The sequence below is a fragment of the Ovis canadensis genome, chromosome 9, assembly GCF_042477335.2.
Source record: "Ovis canadensis isolate MfBH-ARS-UI-01 breed Bighorn chromosome 9, ARS-UI_OviCan_v2, whole genome shotgun sequence".
In the NCBI taxonomy this organism is placed as follows: Eukaryota; Metazoa; Chordata; class Mammalia; order Artiodactyla; family Bovidae; genus Ovis; species Ovis canadensis.
Window position 1 is genome coordinate 13,008,367 of NC_091253.1, and position 17,028 is coordinate 13,025,394.

At 40.8% G+C, this 17,028-nt stretch overlaps 1 long non-coding RNA gene across 1 annotated transcript in view; it reads right to left on the minus strand.

The window, feature by feature from the left end:
* Positions 1–702: 702 nt before the first annotated feature.
* Positions 703–17,028, minus strand: part of LOC138931591 (uncharacterized) — a 49,048-nt gene continuing 32,722 nt past the window's right edge. Inside the window, exon 2 of the long non-coding RNA XR_011446632.1 lies at positions 703–1,345. This is a non-coding gene — a long non-coding RNA (uncharacterized lncRNA). The remainder of the gene's footprint in view (positions 1,346–17,028) is intronic.

The window sequence follows — 17,028 nt, forward strand, 5'->3', positions numbered from 1 at the left end:
TTCCACATTAGTTCAGTTCAGTTCAGTTCAGTTCAGTTGCTCAGTCGTGTCTGACTCTTTGCAACCCCATGGACTGCAGCATGCCAGGCCTCCTTGTCCATCACCAACTCCCAGAGTTCACCCAAACTCATGTGCATTGAGTCGGTGATGCCATCCAGCCATCTCATCCTCTGTCGTCCCCTTCTCCTCCTGCCCCCAATCCCTCCCAGCATCAGAGTCTTTTCCAATGAGTCAACTCTTCACAGGAAGTGGCCAAAGCATTGGAGTTACAGCTTTAGCATCATTCCTTCCAAAGAACACCCAGGACTGATCTCCTTTAGAATGGACTGGTTGGATCTCCTTGTGGTCCAAAGGATCCCAAGCAAAAGCTCCTGGGAACTGCCTCCCTCAGGGTCTCACATGTTCAAGCCAATTTTCTGCCATCATAATTAAAACTTGGTTTGAGTAAATATATGAAATCCTGGGCTCACTTCCACATCCTGAACATTTCCTTCCACGTCCTGAACATTGCTCTGTCTTCCTCTGCTCTACGGCATTGTTCTTGGCGAGCCTGAGGATGACCTACTCTTCTATCCCTCATAAAGCTACTGCTTGGATATTTGATCTGGGTCAGTTTCCCGGCTATGCAGCGTGCACTTCCTGTACATAATTTTAATATTTTATGCTATGAAGGCTTTCTTGAATTATGAAAGTATGATTAGGTACTTCTAAGGTATTTTATTATTCATGGATTTCGTATATATATATTTATATATGTACACACAAGTTGGATTTTCCTTGCTTATTTCTGAATTTATCTCCTTAATACTTTCCACCTCTTTATTCATTTCCTTTTTCCCTTTCAATTTTTTACTGTGGTAAAATACACATAACATACAATTTCCCATCTTAACCATTTTTAAGTGTGTGGCTCAGGAGCATTAAGCACCTTCTCACTCCTGTGCAGCCATCACCATCCATCTCTACAACTCTTTTCATCCTGCAAAACCGAAACTCTATACCCATCAAACAACATCCTCAAGGCCCACTCTCCCCTCCCCCCACTCAGTCCCCAGCATCTTCATTGTTTTAATTGTTCAATTTTTTCCCTCCTCTGAAGTATCCTATGACATCCCTTATAGCGTCAGTCGCTCAGTCATGTCCAGCTCTTTGTGGCTCCATAGACTGTAGACCGCCAGGCTCCTCTGTCCATAAGATTCTCCAGGCAAGAACACTAACGTGGGTAGCCATTCTCTTCTCCAGGGGATCTTCCTGACACAGCATTCGAGCCCGGGTCTCCTGCATAGTAGGCAGATTCTTTACCATCTGAGTCACAGGGAAGCCTGACATCCCTTATAAATGGAATCTAAAAAGAAATGATACAAATGAACTTACTTACAAAACCGAAAGAGACACAGACTTAGAAAACAAACTTATGGTTGCTGGGTGGCGCAGTGTGGGGAGGGGAAGTTAGGGACTTTGGGAAGGTTGTGTACACACAGCTATATTTAAAATGCATAACCTCAATGTATGGCAAAACCAATACAGTATTGTGAAGTAAAACAAAGTAAAAATTAAAATTAAAAAAATAATAAACAAAGAAAAAATAAATAAATAAAAATTAAAAATTAAAAAAAATGCCTAACCAACAAAGACCTACTGTATAACACAGGGAACTCTGCTCAATGTTATGTGCCAGGCTGGATTCATGGAGAATGGATTCATGCCTGCATATAGCTGGCTCCCTTTGCTGTTCACCTGAAACTACCACAACAGTATTAATCAGCTATAGCCCAATATAAAATAATGTTTAAAGTCTGGAAATTTTTTCCCTCCTTTTCATCATCTATTTATTGCAAAGTATTCCCTACCGTGCCTATTTACTCTTTGCCCTGGTGGCTCAGTGTTAAAGAATCTGTCTCCTCATGCAGGAGAGACGAGTTCGATCCCTGGGTTGGGAAGATCCTCTAGAGGAGGAAATGGCAACCCGCTCCAGTATTCTTGCCTGGGAAATCCCAAGGACGGGGAGCCTGGCGGGCTACAGTCCATGGTATCGCCAAAGAGTCAGATACGACTTAGTGACTAAACAACAACAATAAACTTCTAGTTAGTTTTAGTATCTGAAATGATTTTTTTTTCTCTTGTGCCTAATTCTTTCTTAAGTTCTACCACTGCATTACTGAGTTTTCTTTAATATTCATATCTTTTCCCTCGTTTTGAAAGAATGTTATAGTTTTCATTTTTGTAAGAATATCTCATAAAATATCTGATGTCTCATCTATAGAGATTCTACTTATTCTTTTTATCCTGCAATACATCTAAATACAATTTGAAAGCTGTCCTTTCCTGTGGCTTATAGAATAAGAATCTAAGAATTAATTTATAGAATGAGATTTTCTAAACTTCTCAACAGGAGGCTCGGCTTAGAGTAACTTTCCCAATTGGACGTCTCTAGGCCACCCTCTTCTGGTTATTTTGTTGTTCATCCCGCAGTGAGAACTCTGCCTTCTGAGACAGCCTGGGTCTAGTCTCCATCACCACTTCCGGGTGGACTCCATATTCCTTTGGTCTCTATCATCCCTGGCAAGTTCAGCTGAGGTTCTCCCTTCAGCGGTTTATTCTCAGTGTGGACTGTCACCCAGCTTTGATCTGGGAGAGGCTCTGTTTGGTTGCTTTGAGGATGAAGGCAGCTCAGACCTTTCAAGCCCCTTCAATCTCACCACGGACACTCTGAGACCATCAACATCCCCAGTTTGCTGCTGTTCTCAAGCCAGTTGCTCCATTTTCCAGGAACTCCTTGCTTGTTATTTGGAAGCCGGCAGGTGGTCAGACACCCACTGCTTCTCTCTGCTCCGCTTGGGCAGATGCCGTTCCCAGTAGGTCCTGTCGCTGTTGGCGATTTGTCACAACTCACCTAGGATTTGGGATTTGTGATATGGAGACTGTCTGCACCCTGGCATTTTTCTATCCTGGCTGTTCTACATGTTTTCTAGGTGAACCTGGGGAGCCACCACTGTGTTCTTCACAGATCCTCAGGGAGTGCCTTTCAAATTTCCAAATCATATACCTTATACATGCATACATGCAGGCTAAGTCACTTTAGTCGTATCTGACTCTTTGTGACCCTATGGACTATAGCCCAACAGACTCCGGTGTCCATGGGGGTCTCCAGACAAGAATACTGGAGGGGTTGCCATGCCCTCCTCCAGGGGATTTTCTGACCCAGGGGTCAAACCCACATCTCTTATGTCTCCTGCATTGACAGGCAGGTTCTTTACCACTAGTGCCACCTGGGAAGCCCACCTTATACATGGAAAGGCTTTAATAAATATTTGCATAAGTAAATTTAAAAGTGTGAAGCCTCATTTCCTTCACACTTTATAATGTTAAGCAATAAGTGGCAAAAGTACAGAGGAAGTGAGATTACTCTTTGCTATCAACCCTCTGGCTTCCTGAGAACTCCTCGAGCTATGCTTCTGACAGCCTTCCTTCACTTGTGGTTTCTCTTCCTCTTCCTAAGGCCCCTTCTGCTCAGCTATTTCTTCACTGTAGGATTCAAGTGGCTACATTTGTTAAGACTTTCTTCTCCTAAGGTTGTGAGTTAGATTTTTCTTTCTCAAACTGTCCTCATCAGGTTTAATGTCAAGTTTAGAAAAACTAAACTCTTATGATGATTTGTCAAGTGTTCCTTTTTTCTCTCTCTGCTGGAAAAGTTTGCATGAGTTTTGAATTACTCATTTTTTTAGTGTTTCCTGAATACATAGTTGGAGAAGACTCTTGAGAGTCCCTTGGACTGCAAGGAGACCCGACCAGTCCATCCTAAAGGAAATCAGTGCTAAAATTTCATTGGAAGGACTGATGCTGAAGCTGAAACTCCAATACTTTGGCCACCTGATGTGAAGAACTGACTCATTTGAAAAGACCCTGATGCTGGGGAAGATTGAAGGCAGGAGGAGCAAGGGGACGGCAGAGGATGATATGGTTGGAAGGCATCACCAACTCAATGGACATGAGTTTAAGTAAACTCCAGGAGCTGACGATGGACAGGGAGGCCTGGCATGCCGCAGTCCACAGGATCGCAAAGAGTCAGACACGATTGAGCAACTTCACTTCCTTCTATCCAGTCTCAGAGGAAGACAGGTCCCCTTCTGGCTGAAGACAGCTCACCGTATGGAATATTTATTCCACTCCCTGCTAAATTCTCTCCAGCAGCACGCCTTCCTCTCTTCACCCCCACAGACCCACTCTCAACCATGAAACTCACCAGGGTCTCTGTTCAGAGAAAACGAACTTCTTCATCCACACTCAGCGGGGTCTCACCTGCCATTCACTTCCCAATTTCCTGACCCTCTCCCCCACCAACCCACTAACCCCTGAAGCTAAGCTGCAGTTACCTCTTCTTGGCCAAATACACTTGCTGGCTTTGGTCCTGCTGGACTTTCCAAGGCTCTGCACAGGCTCCGTGGGGATCATCCTGTTCCCCAGCCTCTTCCTGACCCTTCCTCAAGGACTTGCTGATGTCCAGGTTCTCCTGTGCCCTCCTGTTCTGTACAGACCCTCCCTGACTGGTCCCATCCATTCCACGGTCCCTACAACAACTCAATGACCTCCGGGCCTCTGATTCTGTCTCTGAGCCTTTCATGAATCTCTTCCCTGTAAACAGATGAGATGTGGAATAAAGTCCACTCCTAGAGACCGTGGCGTGGGAGGTCCTCCTTAGACTGGGATACGGACCCTACTGATCCCTCCAGCCACAGGGCCGCGTCTTACTCCAGGGACACCCAAAGCCCCTGTGCTGCTTCTAGCCCCAGGCTTCTGCCCACGACGGTCTTTTGTACTTGGGACATTCACATGCCCCTACCGCATCCTTTTCTTTGAAAGACAAGCGTTCCTGCCTCCAGGGTTGCCCTAGGTACTTTCTCACATTTAGCATGCTCTGTACATACATCTCTCAGAGAATTGTGTGTTTTATATTAAGTGAGGTGAAGTGAAGGTCGCTCAGTCATGTCCGACTCTTTACAACCCCATGGACTGGAGCCTGCCAGGTTCCTCCATCTATGGGACTCTCCAGGCAAGAATACTGGAGTGGGTTGCCATTCCCTTCTCCAGGGAATCTTCCCGACCCAGGAACTGAACCCAGGTCTCCCGCATTGCAGGTGGGTCCTTTATTATCTGAGCCACCAGGGAAGTATTGTATTAAAATCATACTCTAATGAAAGTTCCTGCCCTTCATCTGTGAGGTTCCTCGCAGCAGACGTTGGGTTCCGTTATTCCTGGTATCCCCAGCACCAAGTGCAGAGGCTACCATATAAAAAGCGGTCAGTAAACAGGTTTGAACTGGGCTCTCCTCGCACTGGCTGTATCAGACTCTAGTGCCCCAAGACGTGGTTTCTGCCAGTTCTCCTGTAGGAATGAAACCACTATAATGAAAGCCTTTCCAGATATTTCCACTCTTGAATCTGTCTGTGTTCCAAGTGTCCTTTGGAAGTTGTTTGCTTAAATCAAATCAGGCTGTGAAAAGAGAGTTGAATGGTGATCGGGGTATCCAGAGTATGGCGTCTTTAGAAATAATGGACAACTCTGGTTACAGACTTGGTTTCTAGGGAGGGGAAACTGGCGCTGTGTCATCCTGCTGCAGGAATGGGCTTGTGTGAGAACAGACTCGAGTGTTGTCTCTCCCCCTCTGCATGAAAGAGTCCTGCAAGAAAAGATAACCCGAGTTTATTAATGAAATGAAATTCTTCATAAGACCCTGCAGCTACTTTTAAAATAAATAGAAAGCACTTCCAATGATAGATGAGATAAATTTTGTCCAAGTTGTCCTGGAGCTATTTCTTATATATTTTGGAGGATATAAGATCGATAAGTAATGGCTTATTGTATTTTCTTAAAAGGTATTAAAGGCACATAGTTCTTTTCCATGATTTCATTCCCCATTTATACAATTTAAAATTACTGTTCTGAGAAGTGGTTTCACTTTCCCCATTGAGAAGTAAAAATGAGGACTTAAACCAGTAATAAAACCTTCATAATGTCCTTTAAATTTTAATTCCATCCCCTCCAGGTTTGCTGGTTCCTGTAGTTAGTAGATTTCACATTTGATATTAATATCCACGTTTAAAGAGATCTCTGGTTACTTACCACAATTTCTTTATTCCTTTTAGCAACTTATTTAAATTCTGAAAATGCCAGCATTATTAAAAGTATCTAAAATATTTTTTTGCTTTTTTCCTAGTACAATTTTACTGACTTGAAAGCACCATATAGTTAGTACATCTTCCACTTTTATTTCTTGGAATTGGAATATTTTACTTCCTAGGAAGCAAATGCCTTTGAAATATGTACACTTTGGTAATGATTAATAACATCAACTAACTTCAGGGCTTCCCAAGTGGTGCTAGTGGTAAAGAACCCACCTGCCAGTACAGGAGATACAAGAGATGCAGGTTTGATCCCTGGGTCAGGAAGATCCCCTGGAGAAGGGAATAGCAACCCACTCCAGTATTCTTGCCTGGAGAATTCCATAGACAGAGGAGCCTGGTGGGCTACAGTCCATGGGGTCACAAATCAGACATGACTGAAGTGACTTAGCTTGCACAACTAACTTCAAAGGTTATTGGTAAGAAGGAATATATAATAATGTTTTCTTATTTAAAAAAAGGTATTACAGTATAACTTCACAGTTTGTCATCATAACTACATCAAATATGAAAGCCAGCGAAGCTGCACAATCTGCAGCTAGTTTTTTCAATCATCAAGAATAATAAAACCTGTTCAGAATCCATCCTTCTCCCCCAAGAACGTGCCCTTTTCTAGCAGATGTTTCAAAGCATATTGACATGCAGAGATCTGTAGCCATTATTTATAATTTCTTAAAATGAAACCAGACTCTTTCCATACTAAGCATGGTTAAATAAGAGCCCGTCAGTGAAATTCAGGGACTGTTATCATCCAAAACTGTCAGACAAAAAAAAATTTGTGTGCATTCTCCTGAAGAGAGGCCCAGAAACTTGTATCAGAATTTCACTGTGATAAATAAAAGGCCAAATCCCACTGAAATAAAGCTTGCACATGGGTATTACTCTTTCCATCCATTCTCTCTTTCCTTCCAGCATCTTCTAAACTCATTGAAAATTCATTGAACTAGAAATTGCAAAACCCAGACTCTAGTTTCAAACTTTGTTATTTACTCTGAATCATGTGGCTTTGGGCAAGTAGCATGTCTCTGAGATTTAGTTTTCTTATCCTAAAACATGAGTAGGAATGCTCTAAGTTTCCTCCAAAATGGGGAGGGCATGGCCTGAGTTGTCCAAAGCCAAGATTCTCCTTCCCTGAATGGAGACAGACATCAATAAATGAAAATAACAATCTGAATATAAAGAAAGAAATGATTTTCAGAGTTAAGACATTTTTTTTTAATTCACTCATCAACTCTGTACTGAAGAAGATGTCAAACAAGGAAAGAAGAATGGGATGTTAATTACTCACTGAGGAGGAGAGATGCATCCTGGTTGCCAGGCAGCGCTGGCTCAGACTGACCGCAGTGGGAGACTGTTCCTGAGTGGGGTCCTTCTGTCGGCATCCTTACTGACATTCTTTGAAGGGACATTTGGCTACAGTTGATTAGATTTAATTTCTATTATAAACGATAGTAAGGCAGCTGTCACCAACCCAAAGTGTCACCGTCTGTGTTCTGAATTACTCCGCTTTATAGCCTCTGTTTATTGTGTTTCTCAGACATGGGCTCTAGTCCATCTCATATGGTATACATCACAGGTGCGGACCTTTTGATGCTTAAGAATCACTCTCAGATAGAATAAGGTAGGCATGAAGACCCCCTCGCCAAGGGTTTAGTTTATATGACCTTGCACAGAATGCAGTACTTTCTACCAAATTAGTGTTTTTCTCTCATTTGTATCTTTCTCTATCTCTCATTCCTTCTCTCAATAAAAGATAACACTACAAAATTAATTTAATGGTAGTCATTACATAGTAGACTTTACTATCTGCCAACTATTGCACTCATCTCTAATGAATATATTTACTACATTAATGAATGAATAAAATATAAATTTTCTTAATGTTCATTATAAGCCTATGAAGTAGAAACAACTGATAACTCACTTTAAAAACAAGGAGACTGAGGCACAGAGAGAGTGACACCCTTGACCTAAATATTAAATGATGGAGCCAAAACTTAAGCTCCAATATCGGCATCTGAGTCTCAGCTATCAAACAAAATGTGATGGTACAGTAAGGGTAGAACACTGACATTCATACAATGGTCAACAAGTATTTCTTGAAGTCATAGAAATGGCTAGATTCTGTTCTCTGGTATTGGAAATTTACAGGTAAGTAGGATGCAGTCCCTGCTGTCAAGAAGCTCACAGTCTAATGCAATGCTGTCCAGTATGGTAACCAAAAATTTCCATGTGGCTATTTAAACTTAAATCTAAATAATTTTAATAAGCAATTTAAAGTATTTATTTAAAGTTAGTTTCTAGCATTTGTATATATCTATCACCTAAATTTAAATAGTTTAAATTAAAAAAATCTAAAATCCATTTCTCAGTCATACTTCCATATTTTGAGAGCTTAATAGCCACATGTGACTAGTGGCTACCAGGTTGGACAGCACAGATTAGAACATTCTGCCACCCCAAAAAGTTCTACTGGAAAGTGCTGACTGTGCTTGGGTGGAAGTCAAGAGCACAGTAAGGATATTTTAAGGAAAATTAAATAGCCTTGTATAAGTACTCTGCATGGTGGCAGGTGTCTCAGGAGCAAAGTATAGGGCCCTGACTCAGGCCACAAGGTCCAGAAATGTGTTTCACCATAGGTAATATCCAAGCCAAGACCCAGAAGGTTAAGTGAGAATTAGGTGATTCATGTCAATGCATGGCAAAATCAATACAGTATTGTAAAGTAAAATAAAGTAAAAATAAAAATTTAAAAATAAATAAATAAAAAATTTAAAAAAATAAATATGACCTGATACCAGAGTGATTGGTGCAATAAAAAAAAAAGAAGAAGAAGAATTAAGCAGGCAAAGAGGCTTCCCTGGTGGCTCAGATGGTAAAGAATCTGCCTGTAATGTGGAAGACCTGTGTTCGATCCCCAATTCAGGAAGATCCCCTGGAGAAGGAAATGGCTACCCATTCCAGTGTTCTTGCCTGGAGAAGTCCATAGACAAGGAGCCTGGTGGGCTACAGTCCTGGGGTCGCAAAGAGTCGGACACGACTGAGCAACTAACACACAGGAGGACAAGGAGAGAAAATGGGATATTTGAGCAGAAGAAATGTGCTGCTTAGCTATATTCTAGCCTGAGTCTTTCAGATCAAACACTTGGTACTGAAGTTCCATCCTCAAAGAACCTGGAGCCAAAATACAAAGCCAAAATATGTGGGACCTCAGGTGCAAATGGGCTGATGCTTTATGCTTTGTATGGCAGAGATGCTGGGCCATGTTACACAGTGCAAGGCTTCCTGGGGCTTCTATCCTATAACCCCATTAATTAGAGATTTTCAGCTCTAATTTTAAATTGCCTCAATGTGAAATAGTCCAGGCTGTGACTCAGCCCTTTCAGGGTAGGTTCTCTTCATTTTGCTGCAGTCTATTTCTTAAAATGGAGAAATGTCAGAGAAGAATGACAATCGTTAGGCTTTTGAAGGTTCCTTTGCCCACCAACCTGAATTCCTAACAGCCTGATGGAGTATCACTGCATCACTCATTTATATCACTCATTATTTTCATAAGAAAGAATAGTTCAGCACTGCACTTTGGCAAGAAAGACTATATTGAATACTGAAATGATAATCTTGTAACTTTTCCTCCACATTTCAAGGGCATAACTTTGACATATTCATTTATATGGTAAAACCATAGATATTAACAAGGATTTAACTATATACACAAAAATCTATGCTCCAAGGAACTGACTGAGAAGAATATTATCCATTAATTCACTGGTGAAGGATTATATGAATTCACAGAGGAATTAGAGTTGAATGACTTATGAGATTAAGTTGAAGAATATACAGATTTTCACATCTAGGTCATCAGCTTTCATTTTTCTGAGTTGAATAAGACTAAGAGGATTTTTGCCTGAAAATAAACTTGGGCATGAGTATGTCTTAGTTTAAATAGGCCCCATTTTTTCTTTAACTTTTCTTTACCTGGAAAACCTCATGGCAGTGGTTTTGCTTCGGTCTAATTTTTAATTAGGTCCCTATGATTTTCCTTCTTGTATAAAAAGACAACGGAACAGCAGAGGGAAGGCAGGGACCAGGTCTGGGATCAAACATTTAAACTTTATTATAATCTCCTGAATTTTTTTCATAAATAACCTCAGTGTGTGCATCTCTAGCTTTTTCAACCTACTGTTACGTGAACCTCAGTCACAAAGTTTATTAACCACCTTTAACAGCACCTCCCATTGCAAAGCTCTTACAGGACACAGCACAGCTGCCTATTTACTATTACTCTGGATCCACAGAGGAGGCTTATATGTAGTTGTAGCAGCATCACCACCATCATAGGGAGGGGATACCAAGTCTCAGAGGGGCTAACAAGGAAAGCCACTCACTCCCAGTGGCAAAGAGAAGCCTCACTTGGTGTCAAGGGAAGCCACGTGGGGGTTCCAGACTCCTCCTTTCACCTGTCATTAACAAGGAAATACCCTCCCTTTCCCTGCTTAAACAGATTTAATTGAGATCCAGATTCATGCCTTCTCCATATGATAATAAAATGTCCAAATTTCAATTAAACATGACTCAACATACCAAGAACCAGGAAGATCTTAAACTGAAAATGAAAATAAAATGATAGGAAAATGAAAATGAAAAATACAACTGAGACATAGACCTACAAATTGCAAATAAACCAAAAGAAATCTATGCCAAGGCACATCATAATTAAACCTCTAAAAGCTAAAGACAGAGAAAACATTTTGAAAGCCACAAGAGGAAACTCACACCCCACATGTAGAGGAAAAGCAATTAGAACAAGAGCAGATTTTTCATCAGAAATCACAGAGACTAAAAGAAAGTACTAGAGCATTTTTCAAGTGCTGAAAGGGAAGAGCTCCAATCCAGAATCTTGCACACAACAAAAATATCCTGCAATATCAAGACATCTTTAAATAAAAGAAATGAAGGAAAACTAAGAGAATTTTTCACGAGCAGACCTATCATATCAGAAAAGCTAAAGGGAATTCTCTAGACAGATAGGAAATGATAAAAGAAGGATCTTGAAATATCAGGAAGGAAGAATACAGTGAACAAACAAAAATAAATAAAGCAACAAGCTTTCCATTTCCTCTTAAATTTTTAAAATTATGTTTGGCAGTTGAAGCAAAATTTATAATACTGCTTAGTTTGGGTCTAAATGTATGTACAAAAAATATGTAAGACAATTTTATTATAAATAAGGAAGGGTGAAGGGAGGTAAAGGGAAGTTAGATTTCTACATTTCACTTGAACTAGCAAAATGATGACACCAATAGACTACGACAGTCCTATATATAAATTGTAATACCAAGAGCATCCAAAAAATGACTATACAAAGATATACAATAAAAAAACACTGTCAATCAGTCAGTCAGTCGTGTCCGACTCTTTGTGACCCCATGAATCGCAGCAAGCCAGGTCTCCCTGTCCATCACCAACACCTGGAGTTCACTCAAACTCACGTGCATCGAGTTGGTGATGCCATCCAGCCATCTCATCCTCTGTCATCCCCTTCTCCTCCTCCCCCCAATCCCTCCCAGCCTCAGGGTCTTTTCCAATGAGTCAACTCTTCGCATGAGGTGGCCAAAGTACTGGAGTTTCGGCTTTAGCATCATTCCTTCCAAAGAAATCCCAGGGCTGATCTCCTTCAGAATGGACTGGTTAGATCTCCTTGCACTCCAAGGGACTCTCAAGAGTCTTCTCCAACACCACAGTTCAAAAGCATCAATTCCTTGGCACTCAGCTTTCTTCACTGTTCAACTCTCACATCCATACATGACCACAGGAAAAACCATAGCCTTGACTAGATGGACCTTTGTTGGCAAAGTAACGTCTCTGCTTTTTAATATGCTATCTCAGTTCAGTTCAGTCGCTCATTCGTGTCCAACTCTCTGGGACCCCATGAATCGCAGCATGCCAGGCCTCCCTGTCCATCACCATCTCCCAGAGTTCACTCAGACTCATGTCCATCGAGTCCGTGATGCCATCCAGCCATCTCATGCTCAGTCGTCCCCTTCTGTTCCTGCTCCCAATCCCTCCCAGAATCAGGGTCTTTTCCAATGAGTCAACTCTTCACATGAGGTGGCCAAAGTACTGGAGCTTCAGCTTTAGCATCATTCCTTCCAAAAAAATCCCAGGGTTGATCTCCTTCAGAATGGACTGGCTGGATCTCCTTGCAGTCCAAGAGACTCTCAAAAGTCTTTTCCAACACCACAGTTCAAAAGCATCAATTCTTTGGCACTCAGCCTTCTTCACAGTCCAACTCTCACATCCATAAATGACCACAGGAAAAGCCATAGCCTTGACTAGATGGACCTTAGTCGGCAAAGGAATGTCTCTGCTTTTGAATATACTATCTAGGGTGGTCATAACTTTTCTTCCAAGGAGTAAGCGTCTTTTAATTTCACGGCTGCAATCACCATCTGCAGTGATTTTGGAGCCCAGAAAAATAAAGTCTGACACTGTTTCCACAGTTTATCCATCTATTTCCCATGAAGTGATGGGACCAGATGCCATGATCTTCGTTTTCTGAATGTTAAGCTTTAAGCCAACTTTTTCACTCTCCTCTTTCACTTTCATCAAGAGGCTCCTTAGTTCTCCTTCACTTTCTGCCATAAGGGTGGTGTCATCTGCTTATCTGAGGTTATTGATATTTCTCCCGGCAATCTTGATTCCAGCTTGTGTTTCTTCCAGTCCAGAGTTTCTCATGATGTACTCTGCATAGAAGTTAAATAAGCAGGGGGACAATATACAGCCTTGATGTACTCCTTTTCCTATTTGGAACCAGTCTGTTGTTCCATGTCCAGTTCTAACTGTTGCTTCCTGACCTGCATACAGATTTCTCAAGAGGCAGGTTAGGTGGTCTGGTATTCCCATCTCTTTCAGAATTTTCCACAGTTTCTTGTGATCCACACAAAGGCTTTGGCATAGTCAATAAAGCAGAAATAGATGTTTTTCTGGAACTCTCTGGCTTTTTCCATGATCCAGCGGATGTTGGCAATTTGATCTCTGGTTCCTCTGCCTTTTCTACAACCAGGCTGAACATCAGGGAGTTAACAGTTCATGTATTGCTGAAGCTTGGCTTGGAGAATTTTGAGCATTACTTTACTAGCATGTGAGATGAGTGCAATTGTGCGGCAGTTTGAGCATTCTTTGGCATTGCCTTTCTTTGGAATTGGAGTGAAAACTGACCTTTTCCAGTCCTGTGGCCACTGCTGAGTTGTCCAAATTTGCTGGCATATTGAGTGCAGCACTTTCACAGCATCATCTTTCAGGATTTGAAACAGCTCTACTGGAATTCCATCACCTCTACTAGCTTTGTTCGTAGTGATGCTTTCTAAGGCCCACTTGACTTCACATTCCAAGATGTCTGGCTCTAGATTAGTGATCACATCATCATGATTATCTGGGTCGTGAATATCTTTTTTGTACAGTTCTTTCATGTATTCTTGCCGTCTCTTCTTAATATCTTTTGCTTCTGTTAGGTCCATACCATTTCTGTCCTTTATCGAGCCCATCTTTGCATGAAATGTTCCCTTGGTATCTCTAATTTTCTTAAAGAGATCTCTAGTGTTTCCCATTCTGTTGTTTTCCTCTATTTCTTTGCTTTGATCGCTGAAGAAGGCTTTCTTATCTCTTCTTGCTATTCTTTGGAACTCTGCATTCAGATGCTTGTATCTTTCCTTTTCTCCTTTGCTTTTTGCTTCTCTTCTTTTCACAGCTATCTGTAAGGCCTCCCCAGACAGCCATTTTGCTTTTTTGCATTTCTTTTCCATGGGGATTGTCTTGATCCCTGTCTCCTGTACAGCGTCACGAACCTCATTCCACAGTTCATCAGGCACTCTATCTATCAGATTTAGACCCTTAAATCTATTTCTCACTTCAACTGCATAATCACAAGGGATTTGATTTAGGTCATACCTGAATGGTCTAGCCGTTTTCCCTATTTTCTTCAATTTGAGTCTGAATTTGGTAATAAGGTGTTCATGATATGAGCCACAGTCAGCTCCTGGTCTTGTATACATGCTATCTAGGTTGGTCATAACTTTCCTTCCAAGAAGTAAGCGTCTTTTAATTTCATGGCTGCAGTCACCATCTGCAGTGATTTTGGAGCCCCCAAAAATAAAGTCCGACACTATAGCTAAATCAAAATGGAATCCTAAATTGTGTTCAAGTACTGCTCCACAGAAAGCAGGGGAAAATAAAGCAGAGAAATTAAAGAGAGAGAAAACAGAATAATAAAATGACAAATCCTAACATATCAAAATTACATTAAATATAAATCTTCTAATTACATCTATGAAAAGACCAAAATTAGCAGTGTGTACTTGAAGACATGGCTCAGCAATGTGCTATCTATGTGAAACTTACTTCAACTATAATATAGGCAGGTTGGAGTTTTAAAAATGAGAAGATATATAGCATACAAGCGTTAATCAAGCAAAGCATAAGTCACTGTATTACTATCCAGTAAAACAGACATCAGGGCAAACAAATTTAGGAGATACTGAGGGAGATATAAATGACTTAAAAGACCTAAATTCACCAAGAAGATATAAAAATTTCAAACATGTATGCACCAAATAAAAAGAAAATATATGAAGCAAAAAAGATATTGGAGAAGACTCTTGAGAGTCCCTTGGACTGCAAGGAGACCCAACCAGTCCATCCTAAAGGAGATCAGTCCTGGGTGTTCTTTGGAAGGAATGATGCTAAAGCTGTAACGCCAATACTTTGGCCACCTCATGCAAAGAGTTGACTCATTGGAAAAGACCCTGATGCTGGGAGGGATTGGGGGCAGGAGGAGAAGCGGACAACAGAGGATGAGATGGCTGGATGGCATCACTGACTCAGTGTGAGTGAACTCCAGGAGTTGGTGATGGAGAGGGAGGCCTGGCATGCTGCAATTCATTGGGTCGCAAAGAGTCGGACATGACTGAGCGACTGAACTGAACTGAACTGAATTATATTAGGAGGCTTTAATACTCCCTCTCAACAACTGATAGAACAATTAGACAGAAAATCAGCAAGGATATAGCACTCATCAGTGCTATATCACAATCTAATCAACATTTATAAAACATTCCACCCAACAACAGCAGAATATACACTATTTTCAAGCGCCCACAGAACATACATCACTATAGACCATATCTCAAGCATAAAAATATCCCAACAAATTTAAAATAATTGAAATCAAACAGTGTGTTCTCTACCCCCACTTTGATTTCACTCTAGAAATCAAAAATAAAAAGATAATAATAAAATTTTCAAAAACTTGGAAACTAAACAATGTATTTTAAAATAACTCAGGAGTAAAGAGGAAGTCTCAAAAGAAGATTTTAATCTATTGAATGAAAATGAAAATATAATATATCAAAATCTGTGGGACGTAACTAAAATGGTGCTGAAAAGAAAATTTACAGCACTAAGTGAAAATGTTATAAAAAACAAAAGCCTCAAATCATCCTAAATCAAGAACCCTGAAAAAAAATGAAAGTAAAATAAACCCAAAGCAAGCAGAAGGAAATAATAAAGGTAAAATCAGAAGTCACTAAATTAAAAACAGAAAATCAATGGATAAAGAAAACATCCAAAAGAACTTGAAGAGATTGATGAAACTATGGCTAAACTGATACAAAAAAAAAGAAAGAAAAAAGACATAACTTATGTTCATACCAAACCTTGTCTACAAATGTTTCTAAGTAGATTTATTCATGATAGTCAAAACCTGGAGTCAGTCGAAGTGTCTTTCCACAGATGGATCATGACGCATCGGTATCATGCAATAGCAATGAAAAGGAATGAACTCCTGATACACACAACGTGTGTTCTCGGGCTCAGTCATGTCCAACTCTTTGGGACCCCATGGACTATTGCCCACTGTGGTCCTTTGTCCATGGAATTTTCCAGGCAAGATTACTGAAGTGGGTTGCCATTCCCTTCTACAGGGGATCTTCCCAACCCAGGGACTGAACCTGAATCTCTTGCATTTCCTGCATTGGCAGATGTATTCTTTACCACTACACCACCTGGAAGCCCAATACACACAACAACCTGAGTGAATTCCCAGAGGGTTACAGAGTGGAAAAAGCCGGCCCCAAAGTTTTCATAGCATATGATTCCATTACATAACATTTCTTCTGAAACTGATAAAATTGCAGAAGTGGAGAACTGAGTCAAGGAGGTGATGAGGTGGGGAGGAAGCAGCTGAGAAGCAAGCCTCATGGTGGTGGCTTCAAGAGATGTTCCATGTTTCTATCCATGATTTTCTGTCTGAGTTTTTCAAGATGTTACCATGGAGGAAACTGAGATCTTTCTACTATTTCTTATGACGGCTTGCAAATCTTCCATTTAAAAAAAAAAAATCAATTTAAATAAATAAATAGAATAAAGAAGAGACTATAAAAATGATCAAGAATATTTTAAAAGGAAAGTGAACATTTAGAAATTATGCAAAATTTCCAGGTGAAAACAAAGAATTTAACACAAGCATCCACTTTGGCCTCTTCTTTAATTACCAAAATTCCTCCCTGAAAGAGTGAGAGGTGGAAATTGCTGCTCGGGCTGCAAACGCTTGATGTAACAAGAGCAAAAGCCCCAGCAAAGGTCCCAGAAACTCAGTCCTCCATGAAGTGTGTCCTCCAGACTCTTCCAAAAGTAGCTTATTGGGTTCACTGGCAACATGTGGCGTTTACTAAACCTCTCACAGACTTAAGCCCCAAAGAGCGATTTCTGGAAATTCCCCCCATGCTATGGAGAAGGCAATGGCACCCGACTCCAGTACTCTTGCCTGGAAAAATCCATGGACAGAGGAGCCTGG